Source organism: Canis aureus, chromosome 2, assembly GCF_053574225.1.
Source record: "Canis aureus isolate CA01 chromosome 2, VMU_Caureus_v.1.0, whole genome shotgun sequence".
Taxonomy (NCBI): Eukaryota; Metazoa; Chordata; class Mammalia; order Carnivora; family Canidae; genus Canis; species Canis aureus.
Window position 1 is genome coordinate 36,543,033 of NC_135612.1, and position 15,578 is coordinate 36,558,610.

The 15,578-nt window shown below is 56.0% G+C and overlaps 1 long non-coding RNA gene and 5 other non-coding genes across 6 annotated transcripts in view; all 6 read right to left on the minus strand.

Annotated features, from left to right (window-relative positions):
- Nucleotides 1-2,965: 2,965 nt before the first annotated feature.
- On the minus strand, nucleotides 2,966-3,060 carry LOC144303974 (small nucleolar RNA SNORD116). The gene has a single exon (XR_013370956.1). It is a non-coding gene; the product is annotated as a small nucleolar RNA SNORD116 (small nucleolar RNA).
- Nucleotides 3,061-3,308: 248 nt separating this feature from the next.
- The window catches only part of LOC144295959 (uncharacterized), a 99,570-nt gene continuing 87,300 nt past the window's right edge, over nucleotides 3,309-15,578 (minus strand). Inside the window, exons 16-19 of the long non-coding RNA XR_013363111.1 lie at nucleotides 13,083-13,215; nucleotides 10,044-10,179; nucleotides 7,074-7,192; nucleotides 3,309-3,448 (exon numbers count right to left, since the gene is read on the minus strand). This is a non-coding gene — a long non-coding RNA (uncharacterized LOC144295959). The remainder of the gene's footprint in view (nucleotides 3,449-7,073; nucleotides 7,193-10,043; nucleotides 10,180-13,082; nucleotides 13,216-15,578) is intronic.
- LOC144303982 (small nucleolar RNA SNORD116) lies at nucleotides 6,083-6,177 on the minus strand. Its single transcript, XR_013370957.1, has one exon. It is a non-coding gene; the product is annotated as a small nucleolar RNA SNORD116 (small nucleolar RNA).
- LOC144304003 (small nucleolar RNA SNORD116) lies at nucleotides 6,731-6,825 on the minus strand. The gene has a single exon (XR_013370981.1). It is a non-coding gene; the product is annotated as a small nucleolar RNA SNORD116 (small nucleolar RNA).
- LOC144303999 (small nucleolar RNA SNORD116) lies at nucleotides 9,701-9,795 on the minus strand. Its single transcript, XR_013370972.1, has one exon. It is a non-coding gene; the product is annotated as a small nucleolar RNA SNORD116 (small nucleolar RNA).
- LOC144303991 (small nucleolar RNA SNORD116) lies at nucleotides 12,742-12,836 on the minus strand. The gene has a single exon (XR_013370959.1). It is a non-coding gene; the product is annotated as a small nucleolar RNA SNORD116 (small nucleolar RNA).

The window sequence follows — 15,578 nt, forward strand, 5'->3', positions numbered from 1 at the left end:
CGTGGCCTCAGCACCCTCCAGTACCCTGGACACCATCCACAGCTATGCCCCTGAGCAAGAGGCAAAGGCAATCTTCTTGGAGAGCCAACGTCCATGGCCAGGAGCACAAGCCAGCTGGCAGGTCCGCAGGCCATCTCAGGACCTTCTAGTGCCATCAGTACACTTTGAGACAACAAAAGCTTACCTCTGGTGATCCGTGCGCAGGTTCCCCGTCCTGGACCACTCTTCTGCCACAGGGCCCGCCAGCATCTCTCCACACCACCATGGAAAGCAAAGGAAGGTCTTCTTCTCCATGTCAACAGGAAGCCTAGCTAGGCCTCAGCACCTGAGGAGGTGTGGAGAAATCAGGCGGATGTGTGACGTACCCACCCAGGCGCTCAGGTGGCCTGAGCGATCCAAACGGTTCCGTGGGGGAAGCTTTGCATCTCCCTGTGCTGTCCCTCTGTCCCACAGGGCTAGCTGCTCATCAGTGAGATGGAACGGGCCCACGTCATCCCACACAAGGGGATGTGCCTCTGTCTCATGTGTGTCTAGGAATTTCCTTGTTAGAATATGACAATGTTTCTGGTAAGACCACACGCCATGAGTGGGGATGTGCATGCGTCTGTTTGTGTGGGGCCCTCTGTGGGTGTGTTTGAGTGTGTGCGCATCAGTGTGATTCTATGGGTTTACCAGCAAGCAGGTGTGCACATGTGTGCGTGTGCAGGGCAGGCTGGCAGGCTGGCAGGCTGGCCATCCGTGGCTCAGGAGCTAACGTTTAGAGTTCATCAGCGCAAAGTACATGGGCAATCCGGGGATGCATGGCCTCAGACGCTGGCCCGTAATAGCATGAGATGACGTGACTGACCTCAGGGGACGTTGCAAAGCCCTGAGACACCACGTGTCCGAAGCCCTCTGGCAAAGCGCAGCACAAGGACTCTCCTCCAAATACCCACTTTCCACCTTCGAAGCGATGTCGATGTGGATTACGTTGCCCCATTAGCTGAGCCGTGACCGGGCGCAGCATGAAACCTCAGCGACCATGGGGAAAGGCAATGAGCCCTGTGAGGGCAGCGGGCCTCAGGTAATGAATGGATGCACGCCTCAGGCCTTCACGAAGCCCTATGAGAAGAGGTGGCCACACGAAGGTCGGACAGGTGACTGGTCCCACACACATGACAATTTGGCTCTTGGCGTGTGGGCAGAACAGCCCTAGGCAAGTGGTGCCCATGCTACACTGAGAGCCAAACAACAGCCGCCTGAAGCGGGGGTGCGCTACTGACAAGGGACCTGGCATGTCAACGGCCATTGTGCCTCACGGGCTCGGCCTCTGGGCAACACCTGCCATTAGTCGGGCTGCCACATCCGGGTCCATGTCCTGAGTCCTCATCACTGCAGGGAAGGTCACCTCTGCCCTCGAACGGGACTCCCACGTCAGGGGCTGGGATCCTCAGCAAGAACAGCAACACGTGGCATGGTCTTCACAGGCGTCTATACTGTGGGACTCAAGGTAGGGCCTGTCCATTGGCAGAGACAGGCTAAACACAGGTGGTGTTTAGACTCTGGTGCAGAGGCATGGCCACATTACTATAGGTGAGAGGCACATACAAAGGAGAACCGGTGCCTTCCCATGAAGAGGAGGACAAGGGCCAAGCCCTACAGCCTTGACACGAGGCTCCACCTGACTACGATCGGGTCCCTGTGGTCTGTCCTGCACAGTCTGCAGCCTAGCCCACAGACGTCTTGTGCCCACGGAGCAGGAAGGAGCCACTCCGGATGCTGACCAAGGGCTGCCCTGGGTGGATGCCTTCACGCAGGAGCCCGGCAGGCCAGGAAACAAGGTCTGCACGGCCAAGTATGCAAGGCCAGCTGGCAAAGGGAGGGACAACCAGGGTGGGAATGGCCGGCAAGGCTATCACAGGCACAGGGTAGACACCCAGGAGAGCCCTTCTTTGGGAAACTCGTGGCCAGGGGTGGGTCGGACAGAGCCCTCGGCACCATCGGCAGGCGGCCCCGTAAGGCCGTAAATCGCAGCCCATGGGGGAAGGTGGAGGGGCCGCAAACAGCCCACGAAGCTCTGACCCGTTGGTTTTCGTAACACCATCCAGGGGTAGGGAGGCCGTCAGCTGCCCTGCCCGCACGCACGTTTCCTCCGGACGCCCTTGGCCCTGCCATTCCCATTCTTCCCAGTGGCCAGCAAAGCTTCTACACTCCTGCCCTGAACGTACACCATGAGCTCTCCTGGACTTCCTGGTGTGTCTGTGTGTGTGTGTTTGTGTGTGTGTGTGTGTGTGTGTGTGTGTTTGTGTTTGCATGCCTGTGCATGCGACTATGAGTGTGTGAGCGTGTGTGTGACTGTGTGTGTCCTTCTGTATGTTTGTATGTGTATTCGTGTGCGCGTGCGAGTTGTGTGTCTCTGTCCTTGTCTGGCCTCAGATGAATTACGGCTCTATCAAATGCACCGAACCCATCTGGTGTCTTTCCTGTCCTCCCGCAACCCTGTTCAGCGCTCAGCTGAGGACGTGGGACAGAGGCCTGGGACAGAGATTGCTCCTTGCCCGGTCGGGAGTCCACCTGTACACCGGCGGCACCTGGCCCTGAAAGGGGGGCACCACACACCAGCAGGAGAACTGGCTCAATCTTTGGCCTGGCCGATGTACTCTGACATAGATGCTCTCAAGACCCTGCCAAAGCCGCCTAACGCAACTCCTATCACTTGGCTGCTGGCTGTCTGAGACGCCACCAAAGCCCAGACATGTCATGGAGGACCACCAAGTCGAGGACTCCCACCCAAGGAGAGCACACGGTTTCTAGGCCCTCAGCCCTCCGCCTTGCACTCTGATCCCAGGGCCCTTGGGTGGAGATGGTGGTGGTGGTGTTGCTGCTGCTGGTGGTGGTGGTGGTGGTGGTGGTGGTGGCGGTTGCTAGCGTGTGGCACGACGAAGCTGTCCCTCACTCCTTCCTTCCCTGGGGGAGACAACGTGCTGGACCTCAGTTGCGATGAGAACGACGGCAGGGAGTTCTCACTCATTTTGTTCAGCTTTTCCAAGGAATGCAGATTGAGGGAGTCATCATCGATCCAAGCACTTTCTCGGCCTCCTGGTATATTGAACTACGCAGGCTGAACAGCTCATAGGGTCTCCCCGTGGCCTCAGCACCCTCCAGTACCCTGGACACCATCCACAGCTATGCCCCTGAGCAAGAGGCAAAGGCAATCTTCTTGGAGAGCCAACGTCCATGGCCAGGAGCACAAGCCAGCTGGCAGGTCCGCAGGCCATCTCAGGACCTTCTAGTGCCATCAGTACACTTTGAGACAACAAAAGCTTACCTCTGGTGATCCGTGCGCAGGTTCCCCGTCCTGGACCACTCTTCTGCCACAGGGCCCGCCAGCATCTCTCCACACCACCATGGAAAGCAAAGGAAGGTCTTCTTCTCCATGTCAACAGGAAGCCTAGCTAGGCCTCAGCACCTGAGGAGGTGTGGAGAAATCAGGCGGATGTGTGACGTACCCACCCAGGCGCTCAGGTGGCCTGAGCGATCCAAACGGTTCCGTGGGGGAAGCTTTGCATCTCCCTGTGCTGTCCCTCTGTCCCACAGGGCTAGCTGCTCATCAGTGAGATGGAACGGGCCCACGTCATCCCACACAAGGGGATGTGCCTCTGTCTCATGTGTGTCTAGGAATTTCCTTGTTAGAATATGACAATGTTTCTGGTAAGACCACACGCCATGAGTGGGGATGTGCATGCGTCTGTTTGTGTGGGGCCCTCTGTGGGTGTGTTTGAGTGTGTGCGCATCAGTGTGATTCTATGGGTTTACCAGCAAGCAGGTGTGCACATGTGTGCGTGTGCAGGGCAGGCTGGCAGGCTGGCAGGCTGGCCATCCGTGGCTCAGGAGCTAACGTTTAGAGTTCATCAGCGCAAAGTACATGGGCAATCCGGGGATGCATGGCCTCAGACGCTGGCCCGTAATAGCATGAGATGACGTGACTGACCTCAGGGGACGTTGCAAAGCCCTGAGACACCACGTGTCCGAAGCCCTCTGGCAAAGCGCAGCACAAGGACTCTCCTCCAAATACCCACTTTCCACCTTCGAAGCGATGTCGATGTGGATTACGTTGCCCCATTAGCTGAGCCGTGACCGGGCGCAGCATGAAACCTCAGCGACCATGGGGAAAGGCAATGAGCCCTGTGAGGGCAGCGGGCCTCAGGTAATGAATGGATGCACGCCTCAGGCCTTCACGAAGCCCTATGAGAAGAGGTGGCCACACGAAGGTCGGACAGGTGACTGGTCCCACACACATGACAATTTGGCTCTTGGCGTGTGGGCAGAACAGCCCTAGGCAAGTGGTGCCCATGCTACACTGAGAGCCAAACAACAGCCGCCTGAAGCGGGGGTGCGCTACTGACAAGGGACCTGGCATGTCAACGGCCATTGTGCCTCACGGGCTCGGCCTCTGGGCAACACCTGCCATTAGTCGGGCTGCCACATCCGGGTCCATGTCCTGAGTCCTCATCACTGCAGGGAAGGTCACCTCTGCCCTCGAACGGGACTCCCACGTCAGGGGCTGGGATCCTCAGCAAGAACAGCAACACGTGGCATGGTCTTCACAGGCGTCTATACTGTGGGACTCAAGGTAGGGCCTGTCCATTGGCAGAGACAGGCTAAACACAGGTGGTGTTTAGACTCTGGTGCAGAGGCATGGCCACATTACTATAGGTGAGAGGCACATAAAAAGGAGAACCGGTGCCTTCCCATGAAGAGGAGGACAAGGGCCAAGCCCTACAGCCTTGACACGAGGCTCCACCTGACTACGATCGGGTCCCTGTGGTCTGTCCTGCACAGTCTGCAGCCTAGCCCACAGACGTCTTGTGCCCACGGAGCAGGAAGGAGCCACTCCGGATGCTGACCAAGGGCTGCCCTGGGTGGATGCCTTCACCCAGGAGCCCGGCAGGCCAGGAAACAAGGTCTGCACGGCCAAGTATGCAAGGCCAGCTGGCAAAGGGAGGGACAACCAGGGTGGGAATGGCCGGCAAGGCTATCACAGGCACAGGGTAGACACCCAGGAGAGCCCTTCTTTGGGAAACTCGTGGCCAGGGGTGGGTCGGACAGAGCCCTCGGCACCATCGGCAGGCGGCCCCGTAAGGCCGTAAATCGCAGCCCATGGGGGAAGGTGGAGGGGCCGCAAACAGCCCACGAAGCTCTGACCCGTTGGTTTTCGTAACACCATCCAGGGGTAGGGAGGCCGTCAGCTGCCCTGCCCGCACGCACGTTTCCTCCGGACGCCCTTGGCCCTGCCATTCCCATTCTTCCCAGTGGCCAGCAAAGCTTCTACACTCCTGCCCTGAACGTACACCATGAGCTCTCCTGGACTTCCTGGTGTGTCTGTGTGTGTGTGTTTGTGTGTGTGTGTGTGTGTGTGTGTGTGTTTGCATGCCTGTGCATGCGACTCTGAGTGTGTGAGCGTGTGTGTGACTGTGTGTGTCCTTCTGTATGTTTGTATGTGTATTCGTGTGCGCGTGCGAGTTGTGTGTCTCTGTCCTTGTCTGGCCTCAGATGAATTACGGCTCTATCAAATGCACCGAACCCATCTGGTGTCTTTCCTGTCCTCCCGCAACCCTGTTCAGCACTCAGCTGAGGACGTGGGACAGAGGCCTGGGACAGAGATTGCTCCTTGCCCGGTCGGGAGTCCACCTGTACACCGGCGGCACCTGGCCCTGAAAGGGGGGCACCACACACCAGCAGGAGAACTGGCTCAATCTTTGGCCTGGCCGATGTACTCTGACATAGATGCTCTCAAGACCCTGCCAAAGCCGCCTAACGCAACTCCTATCACTTGGCTGCTGGCTGTCTGAGACGCCACCAAAGCCCAGACATGTCATGGAGGACCACCAAGTCGAGGACTCCCACCCAAGGAGAGCACACGGTTTCTAGGCCCTCAGCCCTCCGCCTTGCACTCTGATCCCAGGGCCCTTGGGTGGAGATGGTGGTGGTGGTGTTGCTGCTGGTGGTGGTGGTGGTGGTGGTGGTGGTGGTGGCGGTTGCTAGCGTGTGGCACGACGAAGCTGTCCCTCACTCCTTCCTTCCCTGGGGGAGACAACGTGCTGGACCTCAGTTGCGATGAGAACGACGGCAGGGAGTTCTCACTCATTTTGTTCAGCTTTTCCAAGGAATGCAGATTGAGGGAGTCATCATCGATCCAAGCACTTTCTCGGCCTCCTGGTATATTGAACTACGCAGGCTGAACAGCTCATAGGGTCTCCCCGTGGCCTCAGCACCCTCCAGTACCCTGGACACCATCCACAGCTATGCCCCTGAGCAAGAGGCAAAGGCAATCTTCTTGGAGAGCCAACGTCCATGGCCAGGAGCACAAGCCAGCTGGCAGGTCCGCAGGCCATCTCAGGACCTTCTAGTGCCATCTCTGGCTCAGTCATTGGCCTGGCCAACGTGCTTTGGCACAGACACTCTCGAGGAGCAGCCAACGCTGCGTATGCAACTCCTAACACTTTACTGTTGTCTTTGCACTGGCTGTCAGAGATGCCGCCAAAGCTCAGCCATGCCACAGAGGCCCACCAAGTTGAGGACACCCACCCTAGGAGAGCACATGTTTTCTGGGTCCTCAGCCCTCCACCATGCTCTCTGATCTCAAGGCCCCTGGGTGGAGATGGTGTTGTTGGGGGTGGTGGTTGTGAGCGTGTGGCATGACCAAGGTGAAGCTGTCCCTCACTCCTCCTTCCCTGGGAGACAACATGCTGGACCTCAGTTTCAGTGAGAACGACAGTAGGGATTTCTCACTCATTTTGTTTAGCTTTTCCAAGGAATGCAGATTGAAGGAGTCATCATCAATCCAAGCACATTCCCGGACTCCTGGTTAATTGAACGATGCAAGCTGAACAGCTCATAGGATCTCCCTGTTGCCTCAGCACCCTCTAGCACCCTGGATACCATCCAGAGCTATGACCCTAAGCAAGAGGCATGGGCAATCCTCTGGGGTAACAATTGCCCCTCGCCATGAGCACAAGGCAACTGCCAGGGCCTCAGGCCAGCCCAGGACCTTCTAGTCCCATCAGCTCACTTTGAGACAATGAAAGGCTTACCTCCTGGTGATCTGTGTGCAGGTTCCCTGTCCTGGGCCACTCTTCTTCCACAGGTCCCAGTATCATCTCGCCACACCTCACTAGAAAGGAAGGTCTTCTCTGTGTCGACAGCTCCGCACCTGAGGAAGTGTGGAAAAATTGGGCGAATATGTCACAAATGCACCCAGGCACTCAGGTGGCCTGAGCGTTCCAAATGGTTCTGTGGGGAAACTTTGCATCTGCCTGTGCTGTCTCTCTGTCTCACAGGGCTAGCTGCTCTTCGGTGAGATGCCATGGGCCACGTCATCCCACATGTGGTGATGTGCCTCTGTCTCATGTATGTCTAGGAATTTCTTTGTGAATGCATGACAATGTGTCTGGTAAGGCCACATTCTTTGAGTGGAGCCGAGAGTGCATCTGTTTATAAGGGGCCTCTGTGGGTATGCTTGAGTGTGTGTGCATTGGAGTGACTCTATGGGTTTATTAGCAGGTGTGCACGTGTGTGCGTGTGCAGGACAAGCTGGCAGGGTGGCTGGCCATGGTTCAGGTACTCATGTTTGGAGTTCATCTCCACAAAGCACATGGCCCATCCAGGTATTCGTGGCCTCAGACCCTGGCACGCAATCGCATGAGAATATGGGATTTATCTCGGGGGGCGGGGCTGCCAAGGCCTGAGACACCAAGTGTCCAAAGCCCTCTGGCAATACATAGCCCAATGACTCTCCTCCAAAAACTCACTTTCGACTGTCGAAGTAACATCGATGTAGACTAGGTCACACCGTTAGCTGGGCTGGGTCCGGAGTGCAGCATGAAACCTCATCGACCACGGGACAAGGCAAGAGCCCTTGTGCAGGCTAACATGACTCAGGTCCTGGGTTCATACCTCAGGCCTCCACAAAACCTATTGAGGCGAGGTGGCCACACAAAGGTCGGACAGATGACCCGTACTGCACACAGCACCATTTGGCTCTTGTTGTGCGTGCACAACAGTCCTAGGCAAGTGATGCCCATGCTACACTGAGAGAGGTGCAACAACCAAGGGAACCACAGGCGCTACCGTCAAGGGAACTGACATTTTCATGGCCATTGTGCTTCATGAGCATGGCCTCTGGAACATGTGCCATCATTAGGTTGCCGCCTCCAGGACCATGTCTTTGAGCCCTCATCCCTGCAGGGAAAGTCACCACTGCCCTCGAACAGGACACCTGTGTCAGGGACTGGGATCCTCCGCGAGACGAGCAACATGCGGCATGTTCTTCACAGGCATCCACATTGTGGGACTCAAGGCAGGGCCAATCCATCGGCAGACACAGGTGCCACACAGTGCTTCTGATGCAGAAGCATGGCCACAGTCCCACAGGTGAGAGGCACACACAAAGGAGGACCGGTGCCTTCCCACAAAGAGGAGGACGTGCGCCAAGCTCCATGACCATGAAATGGGGCTACACCTGACTGTTATCAGGGTCCCTATGGCCTGTCCTGCACGGTCTACAGGCTATCCCAAAAAAGTCTTGTGGTCACAGAGCAGGAAGTAGCCACCCCAGCACTGAATTAAGGGCCCCCCTGGGTGACACCTTTATACAGGAGCTCCAAACCCAGGAGGCAAGGTCCGCATGGTCAGTGTCTGCAAGGCCAACCAGCAAAGAAGGGCCAGGATGGCAATGGCCTGCATACCTCTCACAGGCACAGAGTAGATGCCCAGGAGAGCCCTTCTTTAGGAAAGTAGTGGCCAGGGGCTCGTCACATAAGGCTCTCGGCACCATCAGCAGGTGGTTTCTTAAGGCTGTAAATCACAGCCCATGTGGAAAGGTGGTGGGGCCCCATACAGCCCACCAAGCACTGACCCATTGGTTTTCAAAACACCATACGAACTTAGGGAGGCCGCCGGCTTCCTGTACCCACCTGTCCTGTGGACTCCCTAGTCATTGCCATTCTCATTCATCCCAGTGGCCAGCAGAACGTCAACACTCCTGCTTTGAACGTACACCACAACTCTCCTGGATCCCCTTGCATGTGTGGTGTGTGCGTCTGTGTGTGTGTGGGTGTATGTTTTTGTGTATGTGTGTGTGTGTATGTTTTCGTGTGTGTGTGCAAGTCTTTGTGTCTGTCCTTACCTGGTCTCAGATTTATTCAGGCATTGTCAAATGCATCAGCTCTACCCAGTCCCTTTTCTGTCTTCCCCCAACCCTGTTCAGCTCTCATTGAGAACTCAAGTCAGAGGCCTCAGGCAAAGATTCCCGCTTGCCCGGATGGGAGTCCACCTGTACACTGGTGGCGCCCGGCCCTGAAAGGGAGGCACTGAGCACACCGCCAGGAGCTTTGGCTCAATCATCAGACTGGCTGACTTGCTCCAACACAGACACTCTCAAGTCCCTCCCAACCTGGCCTAACACAACTCCTACCGCTTGGCTGAGGGCTGTCTGAGACGCCATCAAAAACCAACCATACCACAGAGGACCAACTTGTCATGGACTCCCACCAAAGGAGGGCACACATTTTCTGGGCCCTCAGCCCTCTGCCAGGCTCCCTGATCCCAACGCCCTTGGGTAGAGATGGCGTTGTTGGTGGTGGTGGTGGTTGCAAACGTGTGGCATGACCAAGGTGAAGCTGTCCCTCACTCCTTCCTTCCCTGGGAGAGACAACGTGCTGGACCTCAGTTGCGATGAGAACGATGGTAGGGAGTGCTCACTCATTTTGTTCAGCTTTTCCAAGGAATGCAGATTGAGGGAGTCACCATCGATCCAAGCACTTTCTCAGCCTCCTGGTAAATTGAACTATGAAGGCTGAACAGCTCATAGCGTCTCCCCGTGGCCTCAGCACCTTCCAACACCCTGGAGACCATCCAGAGCCATGCACCTGACCAAGAGGCATGGGCAATCTTTTTGGGGAGCCATTGCCCTTCGCCATGAGCACAAGGCAACTGTCAGGGCCTCAGGCCAGCCCAGGACCTTCTAGTTCCATTGGCTCACTTTCAGACAACGAAAGGCTTACCTCCTTGTGATCCGTGTGCAGGGTCCCCGTCCTGGGCCACTCTTCTTCCACAGAGCCCGCCATCATTCTCCACACCTCACTAGAAAGGAAGGTCTTCTTCTCCATGTCTAAGGCAAGCCTGGCTAGGCCTTTGCACCTGAGGAATTGAGAAGAATTCAGGGGAATGTGTCACAAACGTACTCAGGTGCTCAGGTGGCCTGAGCGTTACAAATGGTTCCGTTGGGAAGCTGGACATCTGCCTGTGCTGTCCCTCTGTCCCACAGGGCTAGCTTCTCATCAGTGAGATGCCACAGGCCCACGTCATCCCACACATGGCAATGTGCCTCTGTCTCATGTGTGTCTAGGAATTTCGTTGAGAATGCATGACAATGTGTCTGGTAAGGCCACGTGCCATGAGTGGGGCAGTGCGTGCATCTGTTTATGAGGGTCCTCATAAAACACTGAGTGTTTGAGTGTGTGTATACCAGTGTGACTCTGAGTTTATTAGTAGGTGTGCACATGTGTGCGTGTGCAGGACAAGCTGGCAGGCTGGCTGGCCGTGGCTCATGTACACATGTTTAGAGTTCATCTCCTCAAAGAACATGGCCCATCTGGGGATCTGTGGCCTCAGTCCCTGGTACGCAATGGCACAAGATGATGAGACTGACCTCGAGGGAGGCTACAAAGGCCTGAGACACCACGTGTCCAAAGCCCTCTGGGAACCCACAGCACAAAAACTCTCTTCCAAAAACCTACTTTTGACCATTGAAACGACATTGATGTGGACTAGGCCACACTGTTAGCTGGACCTGGTCTGGAGTGCAACATGAAACCTCTTTGACCACGGGGCAAGGCAACAAAACCTCGTGTAGGCTGGCAGGCTTCGGGTACTCCTGCATGCCTCAGGCCTCCACAAAGCCCTAGTGAGGCGAGTTGGCCACCCAAAGGTCAGCCTGGTGACCCGTCCCGCTCACATGACAATTTGGCTCTTGGTGTGCGGGCACAACAGCCCTAGGCAAGTGGTGCCTATGGTACACTGAGAGCCGTGTCTCATCCGAGGGAACCAGGGCCCATTACTGCCAAGGGAAGTGGCATGTCCATGGCCATTGTGCTTCATGACACGGCCTGTGGACACATGTGCCATCATCAGGCTGCTGCATTCAGGACCATGTCCGTGATTCCTCGTTGCTGTAGAGAAAGTCACCATTGCCCTCTAATGGAACTCCCGCATTGGGGGCTGGGGTCTTCAGCGAGAACAGCACACATGGCATGCTCTCCACAGGTATCCACATTGTGGGACTAAAGGCATGGCCTGTCCATCAGCAGACACAGGTGCGACACTGTGGCTCTGGTGTAGGCATGACCGTATTACTGCAGGCAAAAGGCACACTACAAGGTAGACCAGTGCCCTTCCCACGAAGCAGAGGATATGGGCCAAGCTCCATGGCCACAACATGGGGCTATACCTGACTGCTATCGGGGACTCTATAGCATATCTTGCATGGTCTGCAGCCTAGCCCAGAGAAGTCTTGTGCCCACAGAACCACTCCAGCGCTGAATCAAGTGGTGCCCTGGGTGGACGCCTTTATACAGGAGCCCCACACCCCAGGAGGCAAGGTCCACCTGGTCAGGGTCTGAAAGGCCAGCCGGCAAAGCAAGGGCCGGCCATGGTGGCAATGGCTGGAAAACCTCTCACTGGCAGAGGATAGATGCCCAGGAGAGCCCTTCTTCGGGAAAATAGTGGCCTGGGGTACAATAGACAGAGCTCAGAGTGCCATCACCAGGGAGCCCCTTAAAGCTGTAAGTCACAACCCATGTGGAAAGGCAGTGGGGCCACACAGAGCCCACCATGCACTGACCCATTGGTTTCGCAACACCATCAGAATTTAAGGAGGCCACCAGCTGTATGCACACACCCCCATTCTGCGGACTCCCTGGGCCCTGTCATTCCCATTCATCCCAGTGGCCAGGAGAGGGTCGATACTCCTGCCCTGAACATAAACCACGAGATCTTCTGGACCTCCTTGCATCTGTGGTGTGTGCGTGTGTGCGTATGTTTGTGTTTGCGAGCCTGTGCCTGCGTCTGCATGTGTGTGTATGTGAGAGCATGTATGTGTTTGTGTATGTTTGTGTGTGTATCCGTGTGTGCATACAAGTCTATGTGTCTCTGTCCTTTTCTGCCCTGAGATGAATTCAGGTGCAGTCAAATGCACCGGCCGTACCTGGTGCCTTTCCTGTCTTCCTCCAACCCTGTTCAGCTCTCAGCTGAAAACTCGGGACAGAGGCCTTGGGCAACGATTGCTGCTTGCCCAGAGAGGATTCCACCTATAAACCCACGGGGCCTGGCCCTAAAGGCAGTCACTGCACACACTGCAAGGAGTTCTGGCTCAATCATCGGCTTGGCCGTCTTGCTCCAGCAAAGATGTTCTCAAGGCCTCCCAAACCCACCTAACACAACTCTTACTGCTTGCCTGCTGGATGTCTGAAACACCACCAAAGGCCAGCCATGCCACGGAGGACCACCTAGTCGAGGACTCCCACCCAAGGAGGGCACATGTTTTCAGGGCCCTCAACCCTCAACTAGAGTCTCTGATCCCAAGGCCCTTGGGTGGAGATGGCATTGGTGGTGGTGGTGTTTGTGAGCATATGGCCCGATAATGGTGAAGCTGTCCCTCACTCCTCCCTCCCACTGTCTCCTTCCCTGTGGAGACAACATGCTGGACCTCAGTTTTGACGAGAACGACAGTAGGGAGTTCTCACTCATTTTGTTCAGCTTTTCCAAGGAATGCAAATTGAAGGAGTCATCATCGATCCAAGCACTTCCTTGGCCTCCTGGTAAATTGAACTATGCAGGCTGAACAGCTCATAGGATCTCCCCATAGCCTCAGCACCCTCCAGCACCCTGGAGAACATCCAGAGCTATGTCCCTGACCAAGAGGCTCAGGCAATCCTCTTGGGAAGCCATTGCCCCTCACCATGAGCAAGCCAACTGGCAGGTCCGCAGGTGGGCGCAGGACCTTCTAGTCTCATCAGGTCACTTTGAGACAATGAAAGGCTTACCTCCTGGTGATCTGTGTGCAGGTTCACCTCCCTGGGCCACTCTTTTTCCACATTCCCACAATTCTCTCTCCACACCTCCGGGGAAAGGAAGGTCTTCTCTGTGTCAATGGCAAACCTGGCTAGGCTTCCACACCTGAGGACGAGTGGAGAAATCGGGCAAATGTCTCACAAATGCACCCAGACACTCAGATGGCTTGAGTGTTCTGAACAGTTCCATGGGGAAGCTTTGCATCTGCCTGTGCTGTCCCTCTGTCCCACAGGGCTAGCTGCTTGTCGGTGAGATGCCACAGGCCCATGTCATCCCACATATGGCGATGTGCATGTCTCATGTGTGTCTAGGAATTTCCTTGTGAGTGCATGACAATGTATCTGGTAAGGCCACGTGCCATGAATGGAGCCGTGCATGTGTCTGTTTATGCGGGGCCCTCTGCGGGTGTGTTTGAGTGTGTGTGCATCAGTGTGACTCTTGGTTTATTAGCAGGTATGGTGTCTGTGTGTATAGAGCAGCCTGGTGGTGTGGCCAGCTGGGTTGAGGTACTCATGTTTGGAGTTCATCTCCTCAAAGAACATGGCGCATCCAGGTATCTGTAGCCTCAGACTCTGGCACGCAATGGCACGAGATGATGCAACTGACCTTGGCCTAGGCTGCAAAGGCCTGAGACACCACGTGTCCAAAGACCTCTGTCAATGCATAGCACAATGACTGCTAAAAAAAACCAGTTTCGACAGTCAAAGAGACTTTGATGAGGACTAGGTCAAGCGGTTAGCTGGGCCGAGTCTGGAGTGCAGCAAGAAACCTCAGTGACCATGGGGTAAGGCAACGAGTTCTTGTGTAGGCCGCCAGGCCTCAGGTACTGGTTCCATGTCTCAGGGCTTCACACAGCCCTATGAGACGAGGTGGCCACAGGAAGATTGGCCCGGCGACCCATCACACACACACACAATTTGGCTCTTGGTGTGCCGGCAGAACAGCCCTAGACAAGCAGTGCCCATGCTACACTGAGAGCCATGCAACAGCTGAGGGAAACAGGGGTGCGCTACCACAAAAGGAACTGGCAAGTCCAAAGCCATCATGCTTCATGAGCACGGCCTCTGGGAACACATGTCATTAATTGGACTGCCACGTCCAGATCCATGTCCTTGATTCCTCCACTGCAGGGAAAGTCACCACTGCCCTCGAACAGGACTCCTGCATCGGGGGGCTAGGATCCTCAGCGAGAACAGCAACATGCAGCATGCTCTTCACAGGCATCCACACTGTGGGACTCAAGGTAGGGACCATTGATCGGCAGATACAGGTACCACCAGTGGCTCCGTTGCATGGGCATGGCTACAGTCCCACAGGCAAGAGGCACACACAAAGGAGGACCAGTGCTCTTCCCATGAAGAGGAGGATGTGGGCCAAGCTCCATGGCCACAACACGGGGCTGCACCAGACTTCTATCAGGGTCCCTGTGGCCTGTCCTGCATGGTGTGCAGGCTAGCCCAGAGAAGTCCTGTGCCCACCAAGCAGGAAGGGGCCACCCCAGCACTGAATCAAGGGCCTCCCTGGGTGGACACTTTTACACAGGAGCCCTGCACCCCAGGAGGCAAGGTCCACACGGTCAGGGTCTGAAAGGCCAGCCGGCGAAGCAAGGGCTGGACAGGTGGCAATGGCCAGCATACCTCTCACAGGCACAGGATACACGCCCAGGACAGCCCCTCTTCGGGAAAGCAGTGGCCAGGGCATGTTAGAGCTTTCTGCACCATCGCCAGGTGCCCCTTTAAGGCTGTTAAGTCACAGCCCATGTGGAAAGGTGGTGGGGCCACACACAGCCCATCTAGAACCAACCTGTTGGTTTTTGCAACACCATCCGAATTTAGGGATGCCGCCGGCTGTCTGCACCCACCCATCCTGCGGAATCCCTGGGTCCTGCCATTCCCATTCATCCCAGTGACCAGTACAGCGTTGACATTCCTGCCCTAAACGTACACCACAAGCTCTGCTGTACCTCCTTTCACGTGTGGTGTGTGCATTTGTGTGTTTGTGCATGTATGTGTTTCTGTATGCATGTGTCTGTTTTCGTGTGTGCGTGCAAATTTGTGTGTCTGTCCTTGTCTGGCCTCAGATGAATTCATGTGCTCTCAAAGGTATGATCCCTACCTGGTGCCTCTCCTTTCTTCCCCCAACCCTGTTCAGTTCTCATTGAGAACTCAAGTCAGAGGCCTCAGGCAAAGATTGCCACTTTCCAGGATGAAGTCCACCTGTAACCCCATGATGCCTGGCCCTGAAAGGGGGTCACCGTACACACCGCCAGGAGCTCTGGCTCAATCATCAGCCTGGCCGACTTGCTCCAGCAAAGATGCTCTCAAGGCTCTCCCTACCCCGCCTAACACAATTCCTACTGCTTGGCTGCTGCCTGTCTGAGACGCTACCAAAGCCCAGCCATACCACGGAGCACCACCTTGTAGCGGACTCCCACCAAAGGAGAGCACACGTTTTCTAAGCCCTCAGAC